The sequence below is a fragment of the Cervus elaphus genome, chromosome 10, assembly GCF_910594005.1.
Source record: "Cervus elaphus chromosome 10, mCerEla1.1, whole genome shotgun sequence".
NCBI classification, from domain to species: Eukaryota; Metazoa; Chordata; class Mammalia; order Artiodactyla; family Cervidae; genus Cervus; species Cervus elaphus.
In genome coordinates, this window is record NC_057824.1 from 54,766,374 (window position 1) to 54,783,250 (window position 16,877).

The 16,877-nt window shown below is 60.7% G+C and overlaps 1 protein-coding gene across 1 annotated transcript in view; it reads right to left on the bottom strand.

The window, feature by feature from the left end:
• ELFN1 (extracellular leucine rich repeat and fibronectin type III domain containing 1) overlaps positions 1 to 13,344 on the bottom strand; it is a 57,716-nt gene extending 44,372 nt beyond the window's left edge. The window contains 1 exon segment of the mRNA XM_043915451.1: positions 13,124 to 13,344. The gene's annotated coding sequence lies outside the window, so the exon portion shown is untranslated.
• Between the last annotated feature and the right edge of the window lie 3,533 nt (positions 13,345 to 16,877).

The following is a 16,877-nucleotide window of genomic DNA, read 5'->3' on the forward strand; positions in this document are numbered from 1 at the left end:
TGGAGCTATACTGGAGTAAAGCTTCCGCACTTTACCACAGTTAAGTCTGTATTAACAGCTATGACAAATCTAGACCGTGTATTAAAAAGCAGAGGCATCACTTTGCCAACAAAGGTCTGTCTAGTCAAAACTATGGTCTTTTCTAGTAGTCATGTTTGGATGTGAGAGTTGGACCATAAAAAGGCTAAGCGCCCAAGAATTGATGCTCTTGAACTGTGGTGTTGGAGAAGACTCAAGAGGCCCTTGGACTGCAAGGAGATCCAACCAGTCCATCCTGAAGGAAATGAGTCCTGCATATCCATTGGAAGGACTGATGCTGAAGCTGAAACTTCAATACTTCGGCCACTTGATGCGAAGAACTGACTCACTGGAAAAGACCCTGATGCTGGGAAAGATTGAGGGCAGGAGGAGACAGGGATGACAGAGGACGAGATGGTTGGACGGCATCACCAACTCGATGGACCTGAGTGTGAGCAAGCTGTGGGAGATGACTGAACAACGGCAAAAATCAGTGTTAATCTGAAATCATTTGTGTTAAGATGCATATTGTAATCCCCCGAGCAACTACTAAGAACACAATGCAAAGAAGTAAAGCTTAAAAAACTAAAAAGGAACTAGAACAGCACACTGCAAGCATGTACCTGACATCAAAAGAGAAACAGACCAGGAGAAAGACAAGACGTGCAGAAAATAATGCAGAAAACGGCAACCATGTCAAATCAAAAACTGCATTCCATGTGAGCAGACTAAATGGCTCAATTAAAAGGCAGAAGTTGTCAGACTGGATTAAAAGAGCAAGATCCAAATATATGTTGCCCCAAAATTTTACACTTTAGGTTCAAATATACAACGGTGATGAAAGTAAAAGGACAGAAAAATACATGAAAACAGGAACCACATAAAAGCCAGAATAGGTAAGTTAACACCAGGCAAAAGAGACTTCAAGAAACATACTAAAGGCAAAGAGACACATTTCATAATCATATTCAGGTTGATACCTCAGAAAGAGATGACAAATATAAATGAATATGCCCATAAGAGCTCCAAAATACAGTAAGCAAAAATTATCAAAATTGAAAGGAGAAACAGATAATAATACCAATAGCAGACAATATCAAACAGATAATAACACCAATAATAGTTGAAGATTCTAATATTCCACTTTCAATAACTGAGAAAACTAGACAGAAGAAATCAGCAAAGATACAATCTGAACAACACCATCACCAACCTGACCTAACTGACATTTGCAGAACATCCTGCCCTGCAGAATGCACGTTCTTTTCAAACACATGAGGTACACTCTTCAGGATGGACAATATTTTAGGCCAAAAGACAAACTTCCGTAAATTTAAAATGAATGTAACCATAGAAAGTATGTTCACCAACCACAATGGAATAGAATTAAAAATCAACAAAAGAAATAAATCTGAGAAATCCTCAAATATTTGGAAAGTAAACAACAATTTTAAAAATAGCCATGAGTCAAAGAAATCACAAAGAACATTAGATAACGTCTTTAATTAAATGAAAACAGAACATATCGAAGTCTATGAGATGCAGTTAAAGCAGGGTTTAGATGGAAATTTATAGCTTTCAATGTGCATCAGAACAGAAGAAAAATCTCAACAACCAAAGCATCTACCTTAAGAAACTAGAAAAAGCCAAAGCAAGTAGAATAAAGGAAATAATAAATCAGAACTAAGGCTGATGAAAAAATAGAAAAATAAATCAACAAAAACCAAAAATCATCCATTTGAAAAGATTAACAAAATTGACAAAACCTTTTGCCAGACTGACCAAGAAAAAAAAAAAAACAGAAATTACCAAAATCAGTTATTATTAAAAAGAAAACATCACTACCAACCCTACAGATATCAAGGGGAATGTAAAAGTAATAAAAGTAATATTGTGAACAACTTTACACCAACAAACTACACAACTTAGAAGATGAGTGGGCAAATTCACAGAAAGACACAAATTAACAAAACTGATTCAAAAATAGGAAGCCTGAATCAACTTATAATCATTTATCCAAAAATGAATGACTAATTTAAAACACTCCCACAAAGAAAAGTCCAAGCCCAGGTGGCTTAAATTGCAAATTCTGTCGAATATTTTTTAAAAATCATACTGAATCTAGACAAACTCAGAAAAAAGAGAGAAAGAAAAACTTCCTCACTCATTCTATGAGACCAGTATTTTCCCTGCTACCAAAACCAGACAAAGACATCATAAGGAAATAACAGACCCACACATCACATGAACACTGGTGCAAAAATTCTTCCTAAAACAGTAGCAAACCAAACCCAGCAATAAAGAAAAAGGATTGTAGAGGTGGCATTTACCCCGGCAATGCTAGGCTGGTTTAACCTCTGAAAATCAACTAAAGTCATACTAGTGAAAGGACAAAAGCCAAATGACCATTTTAGTAGATGCATATAACCAAATCCAACACACATTCACCATGGAGACACTCAAACACCAGGGCTACGGGGGAACTTCTCAACCTGATAAAGACCATCCAGGAAAGTCACAGCTGACATACTTCATGGTGAGAGGCTGAATGCTTTCCCCTGCGATCAGGCATGACGCACCAGTGCCGTTCAGCATTACTCTGGAGGTTCTGGTCAGCGCAATAAGGCAAGAAAAATAATCCTAATGAAAGATAGCCTGTTTGAAAAAGAAGATGTAAGACTCCCCTTATTTGCAGAGGACATGCAGAAAATCCTAAGGAATCCACAAAAGTCTAGTGGAACGAGCCAATAATTAAATTCAGCAAGGTCATAGGATAAAATATCAACATACAAAACTCAGCTTTACTCCTACGTACTAGCAACAAACAATCTGAAAATGAAATTAAGAAAATAATTCCATTCACAATAGCATCAAAAAACACTTAGGAATAAATTTAACAACAGAAATTTAATTTGCAAGACTTGCACACTGAAAATGACCCCAAAAAATTGCTCAGAGAAAATAAAGGTCTAATTCGCGGAGACACACAGTCCATGTTCATGGACAGGAAGACTTAATATTTCCAAGTTGATCTATGCATTAGACAGAAGCCCATCAAAATGCCAGCAAGCACTTCTTTAATTAACAAGGTGATCTTAAAATTTGCACAGAAATGTAAAGGACTAAGAATAGCAGAAAATATTTTGAACAGAAAAAAATTTAGAGGACTTACACTACCCACTTTCCAAATGGGCCCCAAACCTACAGTGACCAAGCGAGTGTGGTGCTGGCAGAGGATCAGACACGCACCCGTGAGGGAGGACTGAGGGTCCAGAAGCAAACCCTCCACCCACGGTCCCAGGAAAACTCAACAGGAAAGACGGCTGGACTCAGACGAGGGCACCGAGGCCGTCATGTGCAGGGCGGTCACGGACACACAGGAGAGAAGAGACCTGGGGACACGGCGGGGAGGAGGCAGAGGGCGGAGGGCGCAGAGGGGAGCACGGCCACAAAGGCGAACGGCCAGCCAGCGGGAGCCGAAAGCAGGGCTCTCAAAGCTGGCGGTGGGAGGGAGGCTCCGGATGGGGACACACGTGCACCTACAGCTGAGTCACGCTGAGGTCTGGCAGATACCAACTCAATCCCGTAAGGCAATCATCTTTCAGTTAAAAATATTTTTATTTTAAAAATGATGCTGGGGCAATTAGATACCCATGTACCCAAAAAAAAAAATGAATGAAGAGCCATATACAGCATTCACAAACATTAACTTAAAATGGTCAATAAACCTAAATCCAAGAGCTAAAATTAGAATGTAAACTCCTAGGAGAAAACACAGAAGAAATATCTGTGACCTTGGATGAGGCACAGAATTCTCACGTGTAACACTAATAACAGGATTCATAAAAGAGAAAAATTGATAAAGCAAACTTCATCACACATAAAAACTTCTGTGCTCCAAAAGACACCATGAAAAATATTAAAGACAAGATACAGACCAGGCAGGATAAGATATTTGCAAATCATACTTCAGATAAAGGACTCGTATTCAGAACGTTATAAAGAACTCTCACAACAATTTTGAATAATGCTGAAACTCAGTAAGACAAATAAACACATTAAAATGCGCAAAAGATTTAGGCATCTTATCAGAAACAAAATATGAGCGCCAATAAACACACGAGGAAATGTCCAACTTCACTGGTCACTAGGAAAATGCTAATTCAAACCACAGCCCCCGACCCCTGCCCGGCGCATCTGTAATAAAAAAGACCAACATTGCCAGGTGTTGCAGGGACGTGAGGGGCTGCAACCCTCCTGCGGAGCCTGACAAGAAGCCTACAGAGACAGGTGGCGATCTGAGCCTGCGGGAGTGGAGACCACCCAACTGGCCAGGAGGCAGGGAGCCCTCCAGGGTGACGGGGAGGGTCTGAGACTCGCCCGCGGCGGAGGCCGAGCACCTCTGTCAACGTGCGGACGCCACTGTGCAGTCCTGTCCCAAGGGCACAGAAGCATGGTCACACTGTCAGGAGCCTCCAGAAAGCGGGGAGCGGGGACAAACAGGCAGGCTGGCGAGATCAGACACACACCCCAGCCTCCACGGGACGCCAGCCTCACAGGAGACCAGCTTTATTCTAAAGGCCAGAGTCCCCTGCAGGATGACCGAGCGGCCCCCAAGGCCGTCAGCCTCTGTGCCCGTCCGAGATTTCACTCAAACAGGAGCGCCCCGCACACACAGAACCCCGAGCGGGACGGGACGGGACGGGACGGGACGGGACGTGGCGAGCCCGGGCAGCCTGGAACCTGCGGGCCACTCGCCTGCAGCCGGCCAGGGGGCTCCCGCCTCGGCACCTGCTGGGGGCAACCCCTGCTCCCCTGCCGCTGAGGGCCCAGCTCCCGGCTCTGCCTCCTGCCCTGAGACTCAGCTCTCCCAGCATAAAATGGGCAGAGGGGCTGCTGGGGCGGGGTGGGGCAAGGGGTGCCAGAGACAGGCGGGTCTGGGCTCTGGAGCCCGTGACACGAGCCGGGCCCAGCCCCCTCCCTCTCAGCCGCAAGAGGCTCCCCGGTGCGCTGGTCGCCCACAGCGGGCGCGGGGCCGGCAGGGTCTGGACCACCACGCCCAGGTGCACGCTGAGCCCTGCGCGTCAAGGAGTCTCAGAGGCCAGGATGGTGGCAGGTGAGACAGGAGCCAGGAGGCCAGTCTGCGGAAGGGTTGAGCTCCGCAAGGCTTGGGCATCTTCCCTGTGAGCTCAGACAGCCGCAAGCAGGACACGCGCCCAGGGGCCAGGCCCTGCACCCCCAGCCCCTGCTTCCCCTTTCGGAAGAGGGTGCTGGAACGGCCCTAGAGCTCTGGGTGTGGAACGTCACCTGGCTTCACCCTTCCTGCCCAGGACCCACAGCCCCATCGCCCAGCCCCCAGAGATGGGGCTTTTCTACTGGAGTTTAGAATTTCAAGACATCTTCCCCCAAAGGGGAAGGGGGCAGAGGGAAATGGAAGGGGTTCTGACCGAAAGGACCTGAATTTGGCTCCCACTGCCCTCTGGCCGTGCGGCTCCGGGAGGCACGGATGTCATTGAGGAGCCAGGCGTCCCCGCGGTCCGTCACCTTCCGCCGAGGGAAGCACCAGACAACCCAGGTGTCCCGCAGCGGGGTGTGGGCCCAGTCCCGGCCAGGGCGGCGGCCTTCCACCACCTACACCGACCAGACAGCCCTGCACGGCCTGCAGACCTGCCCTCCCCGATGGCCACCACCACCCACCTTACCCGCTCCCCCAGGCGCTTGGCTTCCCAAGGACCCCCAGGGACAGGCAGAGCATTACCTGGGCCCCCGGGCCCCACCCAGCTCTGTGCAGGGCTGGCACAGCGAGGGTGAGCTCGCGACGGAGCAGGCCCCCCGAGCCAGCTGGAAGGGATGCGGGGCTGGGCTCTGGGAAGGATGTCCAGCCACTCACACGGCCCCCAGGAGCACGCCTCCCAACCCCAGACCCCAGAGAGAAACAGCATCACGGCCGCCCTGTGCCTCCGTGTGCAGGGAACACGCGGGACACGGTGCCGGCCGGGGCACGCGGGCTCAGGGCGTGAGTGGACGTGCGGGCGTGCAGGGCAGAGGACAGCGTGGAGGGGCAGGGACACCTGGGCCTGGTGTCTGGACGCTCACCGACAGACGAGAGCCTGCCGTGTGTGACGTGCGCTCTGCGTGTGCACGGGCGTGTCAGAGGCCGCTCCTGTGCCTCCAGAGGGGGCTGCATGTACACTGAACCCCGCGGTCACACATGCGTGTGCGTGCACGCGCGTGTGCCTGTCAGGGCGTGTGGATCAAGGCCACGCATCCTCAGAGCTCTCGGGGCAGCTGCCCAGCTGGGACATCTCGGCCCTGACGTGTGTGGACGAGGCCGGGGGCACCCCTGGGTTTCTGCGAAGCGGTTTTTCTAAAAAGCTATCTCCTGAGACTCCCATCCTCCAGACCTGGCATGCTCCTGCTCTCTGGGGACACCCCGATGGTGAGGCCAAAATAAGCCCGATGTCCGTCAGACGGCAGACCCCTTGGAGGCCGGAGCCTCCTCCCTGCCCCAGCCTGTCCCCCAGGACCTGGCGCCGGCCAGCTCCCCGCCCGCGAGGGCGCCACCAGGGGCCCCTGGGGGCTCTGCACGCTCTGCCCTCTGCAACCGCAGTCCACTCTGCTGGAGGCCCCACAAAAGCAGACAGACGGGAAACTGGTCCTGCAGAACCTCAACCCTCAGACAGGAGCCCGAGACGGGAACGCACTGTCCGCCAGGCAGCGTCGGTCACGGGGCCGTGCCTGCTGTCTGCTCCAGCTCCCGGGAGGCGTGCACCAGCACACGCGTGTGAGCACACACACACCCACACTTGAGACGTGTGTCTCGAAAGGAAGCACCTGCCGCTGGCTGAGCAAGGGCCCGCACACTCCCACCGAGCACCGCGCTGGGCGCCAGTCACCGGCTCTCACGCCACCCTGCGTCCTCCGGCGGGGGGCGGCCCCGCTCCCCTTAGAGACACAGCGCTGAGCTGGTGCTGGGTGTCGGAGGAGAGCAGGATTCGCTTTATACCATCTTATCCTCTACACACACACACACTCCTCACTCGGTAATGGACACAGATGGGAATGTGGGGTAGCTTTACAGAACAGTTCTCTACAGGAGCGCGGCTCCAATCTTTAAAGCAACGTCAAAACATGCTCCGGGCTCTCCCTCACCGGCGCTGTCAGCCCCGACGGGCAGCCCCATCTCACCAGACATGGGCGGACACCCCTCCTCCCCTCCAGCCACAGGGACCTCTAGATACGGAAGCCAACTGCGCCCCTCACCGTCTCAAAGTCCCCAAGAGCGTCCCAAGGCAAACAAAACGAGATCCACGTCTTCCCCAGAAGCCCCGGCCCTCTCAGCCGGCGCGGGGGGCCCTGTCCCCACCGACCCTGCACCTCTGGCCCGGCCCTTCCAGCACGCCAAGCCTGACGCCAGCTCAGGCCCCTGCGTGGGCAGCCCTTCTCCCAGCCCCCCATTTCCACAGCACAGCACGAGGGGACACGGAGCCAGGCTGGGCCTCCGGGGAGGCGGGGCTCGGGGCTGAGCAGGGCCCGCAGGAGCGCCAGGGGCAGCTCTGTCTTCCACAGAACTCGGGTCACCCGTTCAGACTCACCATCAGGCTGGCCATCGACCTCAGCCCTGCCCCTGCCGATCAAAAAACAGGCTCAGAGGGGTGACCGGAGACTGTGACCCGGCCCCTGGGCCCTGCCCCCAGCCCAGCACGTGGGGAGGGCCAAGCTCTCAACCCATTCGACAGATGGAAGCAGCGAGGCAGAGAGGCAGCCTGTTCCCAGCTTGCGTGGCCAGAGCAGACACTGGGTCACCCCTGACCAGCTGCTGGGCCCTTCCAGAAACTTCCACAGGGCGACCAGAGGTAAAGACGACCCCTCCGTGGAGATGGGGGGTGGCGGGGGAGGGGGCAGGAAGCAGGCTCTAGAAGCACCGGGAGCCCCCGGCCCACAGGACTCCAGGGCCGCCTGGGAGCCTGCGGGGGCGTTCAGGGGGCAGGGCGCACGTTGCTCCTCCCGGAAGTCCTCCACGCTCTCTGCTGACAGCCAGTGGCGGGGGCACCTCCTCACTGCGCGGTCACAAGCCATGTCTCTGCGGCACCTGCTGTGTGCAGGAAGGATCTAGAAAGCCCCTCCCACACTGGGCTCTCAGCCCCCCAAGGCCAGCCCGGCCCGGCCCCATCCCCACGTGCGGGGAGGCTCCTGGTCTGTGAGCCGCGGAGGGAGAGCTGGTCCTGCCGAAAATAAACCAGGATCTGTCGGCAAACACGAGGGAGCCTGGGGTTCCAGCCCACGGGAGGACTCCGACGGGACCCCAGGCTTCCTGCGGCAGGGGAGGGGGCATGCCGGCCACTCCAGGGGGCAGACCTGGCGTTCATCACACCGTCCACATCTCCAGGCTGGGGTCAGCGCTCAGCACAGCCGGTGGGGGGGGTGGGGGGACGGACAGCAGAGTTGTGCTTGGGGGTGGCGCTGTTAAACAGGGGGGCCAACGTGGGCCCCGAGGCAGCAGGGGTGCAGCTGAGGCCCGGCTGCTAGGCAACGCGGTCTGAAAAGACCCTCTGCTCTCTCCAGGGCGGGGTGGGGCTGAGCCTGGAGGGCTTGGCTTGGCTTGCTGGCGCTGCAACATCAGGGCCTCAGTCTCCCCATCTGTTAATGGAGGGCTTGAGTCAGAGGCCCTGCGCTGCCGGCCAGGAGGGGCTGGATGCCAGGCGACCCCTGCCCTCCGCACCCCTGCGCCCCGCCCTCAGGCAGCCTCCTCCTGCCGGACCACCCAGAGGCTTACGCTGCTGTTGGTGGCTCGGTCACGTCCAACTCCATGACCCCCTGGACCGCAGCACGCCAGGCCTGCCCGTCCCTCACCGTCTCCCAGAGTTTGCCCAAGCTCACGTCCAGTGAATCTAAATGCTGAAGGGCCCACCGAACTCTTCCTCCGGGAGCCCCCAGGCCTGGGGCACAGCAGCCCCCAAGGAGGAGTGGGCGTCCCTCCTGGGGGCCACAGGTTCCCAGGGACTGAGGCTCCCCGTCAGGCCTGGAAGGGAGGGCCCAGCGGGGCTGAGGCAGAGGCTCAGGGTCACCCAGCATGGAACCTCCAGGAGCCCTGGCGCTGGGTGTGGGGACAGCTGTCACGAAAAGCCCGAGTGTAGGTGGCCCGTGACTCAGTTTCCCCACAGCGCCGCCCCAGCCCCTGGGGCAGAGCAGAGAGGCAAGGCACAGCCCCTGCTGACCCCAAGGGGGCCCCAGGGAGGCTGTCCGGCCCTCCTGGTGTCCCCGCCGCCCTCAGCCTCTATTCCAGCTCCTTCTGCAACTCCGAGGTCGACCCAGACCCGGCTCCCAGCAGGACCCCAGCCTTGGCCTGGCAGCGGGCTTGCGTGTGACCGTGGGCGATACTGGACCCTTCTGAAAGGCGGGGCCAGATGGGCTGATGTGGGACCTGGGGTGTGTGTGTGCTTCTGTATCTCAGAGACACACACAGATGCGGGACCCGGGCTGGGGGGTGTGTGTGTGTGTCTTAGAGACACACATAGACTTGGGACCTGAGAAGTGTGTAGTGTGTGTGCGTGCGTGCGTGTGTGCCTAAGAGACACACAGATGTGGGACTTGGGCAGACACTCCCCTGTTGCCGTGCTGACATCCTGCCGTAATTTAGACCCCACTAATTTTTCCTCTCCTGGAGCAGATGATGCTGACAAGGAGACTTTTGGTTCAAACTCCCAGGGTCTAAGACAGGGGCTGCTGGGTCCCATGTCTCCTGGGGGCCCCATCACCTGGAAGGCCTGGGTGCCGCGTCTGTGTGCCATGTACCAGCTGTCTCCCCACCCGGGACACAAGCCCCCCAGTCGCCGGGGCCTCAACACGCTCGGGCTCCGGCAGAACACGCGTGGACCCTCAACCCGCCTGGGAATAACCATCAGGACCCTCCAGCTCAGAGGGCCAGAAGCCACGGCTCCTGCCCCCACGTGGCTGCTGAGCCCCCAGGTCTCTCCACGCCCTCTCCTCCGGGGAGAGCTCGGCAAAGCCGGGAATCAACCGGACACACGCGGGGAGGGTGAGTGACGGGCGCTGGGGCCAGACGGAGCAGCCGTGTCCACACCCGCCACCCCCTCCCGCTCACCGCGTGGGTGCACGCAGACACAGGGTACCCGGCGGGGGTGGGGACGGCCAGGGAGCAGGTGCCCCCAGCCGCTGAGACCGCCTGCCCTGCTCCGGCGACCAGACCCGAACCCACACAGCAGGGACGCGGCAGCCCCGCCACCAGCCAGCCCACTCAGCGTGCGTCCCCAGACCGCACCCTGCCCCACTCCGGCCTCAGTCTCCGCATCTGTGCAGTGGGTGCTGGGACAGCTGATACCAAAGTCCTTCATGTATCTGGGGACCAGCCCCTGCATGGGCTCCACCATCAGCCTGCTCCCCCACCCCCCAAGACCTGCCCGGGGCCAGGTGACGCCCGAGCTTCTGCGGGAAGAAATCAGAATCCATGTCGGGAGACAAAGAGGGAAGGGTGGTGTGGGGGGGACGGGGGTGCTGGAGAGATGACAAATGTATCCAGTGTCCCCGGCAATGCCACCATCTGCTCCAGGTTCACGCCTGGAGATTTACGGCCCCGTCCCCCGGCCCTGAGATCCATCTCCTGCCTGTCACTCACTAGCTTCTTTCACCCAAGGCGCCCACCGCACCCCCACTCGGCCTGTATTCTCCACCACCCGCCCAGGGCTGTCTGTTTCCTGCAGAGATATATGGACACCCCGGTCCCAGCACCTCTGCTCGTAAATTTCTTCTGCTGTTGAACACCCTCAGAAAGAGGGTTCTGGGCTCACAGCCTGGGCCTCTCAGGGGTGGGGCTCTGACCCAGGCGATCTGAGTGCCTAGAAAACCCCACTGAAACCTATAGCTGGTTTCAGTGGGACCCCGGGGGTGTGTGTGTGTCTGTCTTAGAGACACACATAGACTTGGGACCTGGGAAGTGTGTCGTGTGTGTGCATGCGTGCGTGTGTGCCTAAGAGACACACACAGATGTGGGACTTGGGCAGACACTCCCCTGTTGCCGTGCTGAGACCCTGCCATAATTTAGACCCCACTAATTTTTCCTCTCCTGGAGCAGATGACGCTGACAAGGAGACTAGATTCAAACTCCCAGGGTCTAAGACAGGGGCTGCTGGGTCCCCGTCTCTCCTGGGGACCCCATCACCTGTTTTTTTGGGGGGTAGGGAATTAGGGGAGCAACAGCCTCTCCCCAGCTTGGGTGGGGGGGTGCTAGCTTCCAAAGGCACTGTGAACAACCTCTGAGCTTTCCAGAGGGAATTGGGGGGGCAGTGGGGAGGGGACCTCAGTCCTTCTTGTCCCCAGGCCCAGGTATGGGTGACCGCCACACCCCGTGCCAACCCCCTCACGTCTGCCAGGCCGGGTAAGACACCCACCCCGCCTCCATCAGGACCGCCAGCTCCCAGCTGCCACGTCACCCGGAGTGAGACCCGGGCGGCCAGCCTGCGGGAGGGGGTCCGAGAGGATCTGACTGCGTGCCTCCCAACCTTCCAGACCCGGAAAGCCTGCGGGGCTGGGGGAGGGGGCAGCCCTCCACGACCCCAGGAAAGTGAGGCACTGACGCCACCCCTGAACCCAGAGAGCAAGGGGCCTTCCCCTCTGACACACAGCCACCCGGCATCCGTGCCTCCATCTCGGGGTGTCTCCCTTTCTGATGAAGCGGGATGCAAACCTGGGGTGGGGTTTGGGACAGCGTCCCCCAGGGCTGGCTCAGCTAAAAGGTGGCAGCTGCAAGGACCCAGGGCACAGGAGGCCAGGGGGCTGGTCGGGCAGGAAGCAGGGCAGTACTCGCGGCTGCAAGGCAACACGGGCCAACGTGCTCCTTTCCTCTGGGGCTGGGGCCCCACTGGAGACGGCTGCCGGAGAGGAGCCCACCTTCCTATTCCCCAGTATTCCCCCTCACTCCCCAGCCTTGAACGCCCCTGCCCCGCAGGGCCCACGAGACCTTAGATCTTGTTAACGCCTTCCTGCCAGCCCCCAGCCCAACAGCGAGGGAGCCAGGCAGACGCAGCTGCACCCAAGCAAGCACTCCGCAAGGCACACACAGGGCCAGGAGAGGATGGCTCACACCTGAGGCTCCGCTGGGGCTGCAAGCCTGGCTGGAGGCTCCCGAGCCTGGAGGAGAGGCCTCCAGGGGCCCTGCCAGTGCTGACCCTTCCCTGGGGTGTTCCTTCCATGGAGCACAGGCTAGCCTTGTGCCCCATTTCACAGATTTGGGAACTGAGGCTCTGAGAGGCTTACCTGCCCCAAGGTCACACAGCTCTTGTCGGGAAGAGCCCGGTTTTGATGCCCGAGGCTGCCGGTCTGTTTTGGACGGGGAACCCCTGCAGGGAGCCCCCGTGAGCAGCAAGCAGGTGACCTGCAGCTTCTACAGAATGGAAGGGGACCCCTGTCTTAGAGGCACGCTAGGGCAAGAAGGCTCAGCACCCCTCCCCCGAAGGATGACGAAGAGAACGTGTCCAAGATGGGGGGAGGGGTGGAGAACTTCCACCAGGTTCTGAGCCAAGGCCCCCGCCCCCACGCCGAGGGTTTGGCTCCCCTTCCACGGACTGCCGCCCCTCCCCAGGGCATGGCTGGACGGTGCCGGGGTGCCGGGCTGGGGGGCGCCAAACGTCGGGAGCGCGAGCAGACCGAGAAGGGTGATACCCGCCCGCACCGACGGGGCTCAGGGACCCCGGGCCGAGGAGATTCCGGGGAAGGGCAAGGGCCGCGTTGGGTCGACCACGGGAAGCAGCCGCTCTGAGCGGGGGTGGGATGAGGGGCGACGAGGGGAGAGGGGTGCTGGGGTCGGGGCGCGCGGGGCAGGGGCGCTCCGGGGGCGGCCGCGGAGCCCCGACCAGGACCCCCTCTGCCCCGCTGAGCCGAGCGCCCGCTCCGCCGCCGCCGCCAAGTTCTTCCAACTTTGCCCGCTCCGCTCGGAGGGCGCGCGGGGCCGGGGCGCACGAGGGGCCGGGGGCGCGGGGTGCGGGGGCGCGGGGCCCGCCGCGCCACCCCCGCGAGCGGCCGGACTGCCGCGCCCCCAGGCTCGGCCCCGGCCCCGCGCGGACTCGGGATGCGCCGGCTCCGCGCTTACCTGCTCGCCCGGCCGCCGTTCCGGGGCTGTGCCCGCCGCCGCCGCCGTCCTTCAAGCTCTAACTTCGCTCCGGGGATTGAAATTCCTCCCCAGCTTCGCCCATCGATCCGCGCGCCGCCCCGCCCCTCGCGCGCGGGCAGGGGCGCCGGAGCCCGCGCGCCGCCCCTGCGCCCCCCCCCCCCCCCCCGCCTCTGCGCGCCCCCGCCCCCTCTTCCTCCGAGAGTCTCGCGCCCACCCTTCTCCCCGCCCGCCCGGCCTCCTCGCTGCCTAGCTCGTTCCCTCCCGCCGCCGAGCCGGGGGTGGGGGCGCGGGGGAGGGAGCGGGAGGGGGAGGTACTAGAAAGCGCAGGAGGGTTTCCTCTCGGCCCCTGGCCGGCCTCCCACCCACGTCCGCCCTCCGGTGACGGAGCGCGCAGCAGCTGTGGCTGGGAAGGGCTGCCCACGACCCCCTCCCTTTTAAGCAAAGCCCGGGCGTTCTCAGGACTCGGGTCGGCCCGTCGATCCGGCCCACCTGGGAGAAGGCAGGGGTCCGGGGGCAGAGAGCTGGGGGAGGGGCGGGGAGGGCCGGCACCGTCTCCCAGACCCGGTCCCCTTCCTTCCCTCACTCCCCCAGCCTCTGGGGAGATTCGGGGTGGGGGGGAGACTCGGGGTGGCGGGGTCTCTGAGCAAGCTCTCCTCTTAGTTTGACCGCTGACACCTGCGCGTGCAGAAGCCCCCTTTTCGCAAGTTACAGGCAAGGAAAGGGCCCAGAGAGGCCCGGGGGCATGCCCCCCGCCACACAGCCGGTCCGAAGCAGAACCCGAGGGGCAGCTTTGCCCCCAGGACTGAGCCTCCTGGCCCCTCGGGGACTCCTCGTTGTGGCCAGGCAGGCCTCGGCGGTGCTCTCGACTGCCCGGGGGGCTGCCCATCCCGCAGCCCGGCCGGCTCGTGTCCCCACGCCGCCCGGCCCGTCCCCGCAGGCGCCCGCAGCCCCCTCCCCGCTTCCTGTCCCCCGCCCGCCTCTGATTCCCGGCCTCAGTACCCCCGGCACGCTCTCCGCTCCCCGCCAGCAGCTGGGCAATTCACCGAGCATACAAAAGAGTTGACTCAATTCAAAGGCAGCAAATCAAGATAAATCCTATAGTGTGTGCGGACCGGAGAGGGGATGTGAATGAACGCCCACGGCACAGGCGACTCCGATAGGGGCTGACAGACCCCCTCCCCCAGCGCCGCTGGGGCGCAGAAGGTCAGCCAGGACCTGCGGAGTGGGCGCCAAGCTGCCTCCCCTGCCAGTGGGCACTTAGGGAGGCAGTGCTTTGCGGGCCCCTCCTGCCTGCACGGCCGGGCTCTGCCAGGCTAGAGAGGGGCTGCTAGAGCGAAGCCAGCGTGGCCGGTGGTGGGGACTGAGCCCTGGGGAGCGCTGTGTCCAGAGACCTGTCACAGCCCGGAGGATCAGGGTGAGGCCCAGGGAAGGAGGCTGCTGGGCCGCGGGGGCATCTGAGCTGCATTCCTTCTCCTTCGGCTGCCCCTGCCTGGACCCTCGCCCCGCAGGCCCCAGGCCAAGGCCAGGCTCCGGGCTCTCCCCGTAGACACAGCAAGCCTCAGATGTGCTCAGCCAGAGCTGGGGAACAAGAGAGCAGGCCGGCTGGGGAGAGGGCTCCCCTCCTGCCTCAGAGCCGCCCCCACTCCAGCTGCAGCTGGGGCTGGGGAGAGCCTCCCCGGGGACACCGGTCACTCCTGGAAGGTCTGAGAAATCAGCCTCCCGGCCTCTGGCCTCACCAGTCCTGGGCAGTGAATGCATGGGAGCGGGGCTCCAGCGTGTCCTTCCCCAGGCCAGCCCCTGCCCGGAGGTGACCGATGCCTGTTTCTGGCCGGTCCCCCCACCCCAGCAATCAGCTGTGGCTCAGGAAGGATGGGGTTGGCTCGGGAGGGGCCGCCCCAGGATGCCAGGGACCGAGCTAGGGCCAGTCAGAGTTACAGAGCAGCCTCCTGCTGCTCCCCAGGCCTGGGGGCTATGAGCCCATTTCTTAGGCGAGCAAGCCGAAGCCAGAGCACCCGCCCCAGCCCTGCCCCACTGCCAGGCGAGTATATTCCGCCCAGGGTCAGGGCTCTGCGGAAGGGCCGGGAGGGTCCAGGCTCGGCACAGGGGGAGGTCCCCGCCCCGAGCCAGCTGCGCAGAGAGCGAACCCCAGAGTTGCGGGCGCAGGGGATTGCAGGTGGGACCTGAAAGGAAGCTTGAGGTCCTGGCCACTGACGCCCTCACCTCCCCCCGCCCCGGCGGAGGCCGCCCCTTAGGGCTACGACCTCTCCGCTAGCGTCAGCTCGGTCGCCCCTCCCCCGTGGTCGCGCCGATGGCCGCCTGCGTGTAAGTCATTAATTCTGTTCCAGAGGCGCCGGCTCCGAGGCGAGGACTTCTGTCAACGACCCCACACCGCGCTCCACGCCCCCTGACCCACCCCCAGCCCCAGAGCGGGTGAGGGGTGGACACGGATGCGGCTCCTCGCTCACCGAGGCTGGGAGACCGCTGGAGCGCGGCGCAGAAGCGCTGGAGGGCGTCGGGGTCCCCGAGTTGACGGAGGGGGCGGGGCCCGAGGCCCGCCCTGGGGACAAAGACCCCCAGGCTGCCTGGGGGCTGGATGCGGCAGACGGGGAGAAAAAGCAAGTACCCCGTGTCCTCCGTCCCCCAAATCCACTCAAGCTGGGACCTGAGTGTTGGGGTGGGTGGAGTGGGGGGGAGGACAGAACCCTCCTGGGCCTTGGGGGTGCGTGCAGGCGACGCTGCAGGGGGGCCCACCGGGGCGTCGCCTCTTCCCCGCACGCGAGGCTGTGGCTACACCCCAAAACCCTCTCGGAAGCTTCGCGGGTCCCCTTTACTCTGCACAGTCCAGCCGGCGGCTCGCCGCGACCACCGCACGCCCCCCGCCGCTCAGATGGGGCGGGGGGATGGGCCCGCGTCAGTGGGTCGGGAGGGAATTCCCGCTCGGCGGCGACAGTCGGGCCCGGGGACCGCACGCCCCGCCAGCGGGGAGGGCTCCGTTGAGGATGGTGCTAGCATCGCGCCGGTCTGGGCGGCCACAGGCCACACGGTGCAGTTTGGGAAGAAAGTTGGGGGCGACACCCAGAGACCAGAGAGTCAAGAAGGAGGGCCGAGCAGGGGGCGTGGAGGCAAGAGCGGCGGGGTGAGCTGGCTGAGAGCGCGCGCTGGGGTCCCGCCACACCCCGGCCCCGGCTTCCGGGCGGAGAGGCTGGGGCAGAGGCGCCTGGGAATCGCCTGGAGCTGGGTCCCTCGCGGGAGAGCGGCTGCGGCCGGCGGAGCCAGGAGACCCGGTGGGGTGAGGTGGGGGTGGGGGTCCTGTAACGCCCGCTCCGAGCAAGGCTCCCCCCACGCCGGCCGTGAGAGGGCTGGGCACCCTCAGTCCGCTCTCTGCCCGCCCTCGACTACTAGATGGGGTTCCTGACGGTTCCTGATGGGGGGCGGTCTCCGCATGAACTTGGGGCGCCGCGGATACCACTGCTCCCTCGCAAGCAAGACCACCCTGTTACCCCATCCCTGCCTATCCCTCCCTTCCTGCTTACAATGCTCAGGAAAAGTTTCGGGTCCCCGCGGCGCCTCCTAGCCCGAGGGGTCCGGAGTCCCGGGCCTTCGGGTCGCGGCGTCGGGGAGGGAAGTTTGTCCGGCCGGGGCCCGGCGACTGCTAACTTCGGGTGCGACCGCCTCGGCACCCGAGAGCAAGGCGGCGAGGACCGCCGGAAACAACGCTCCATAACCAAGCCCC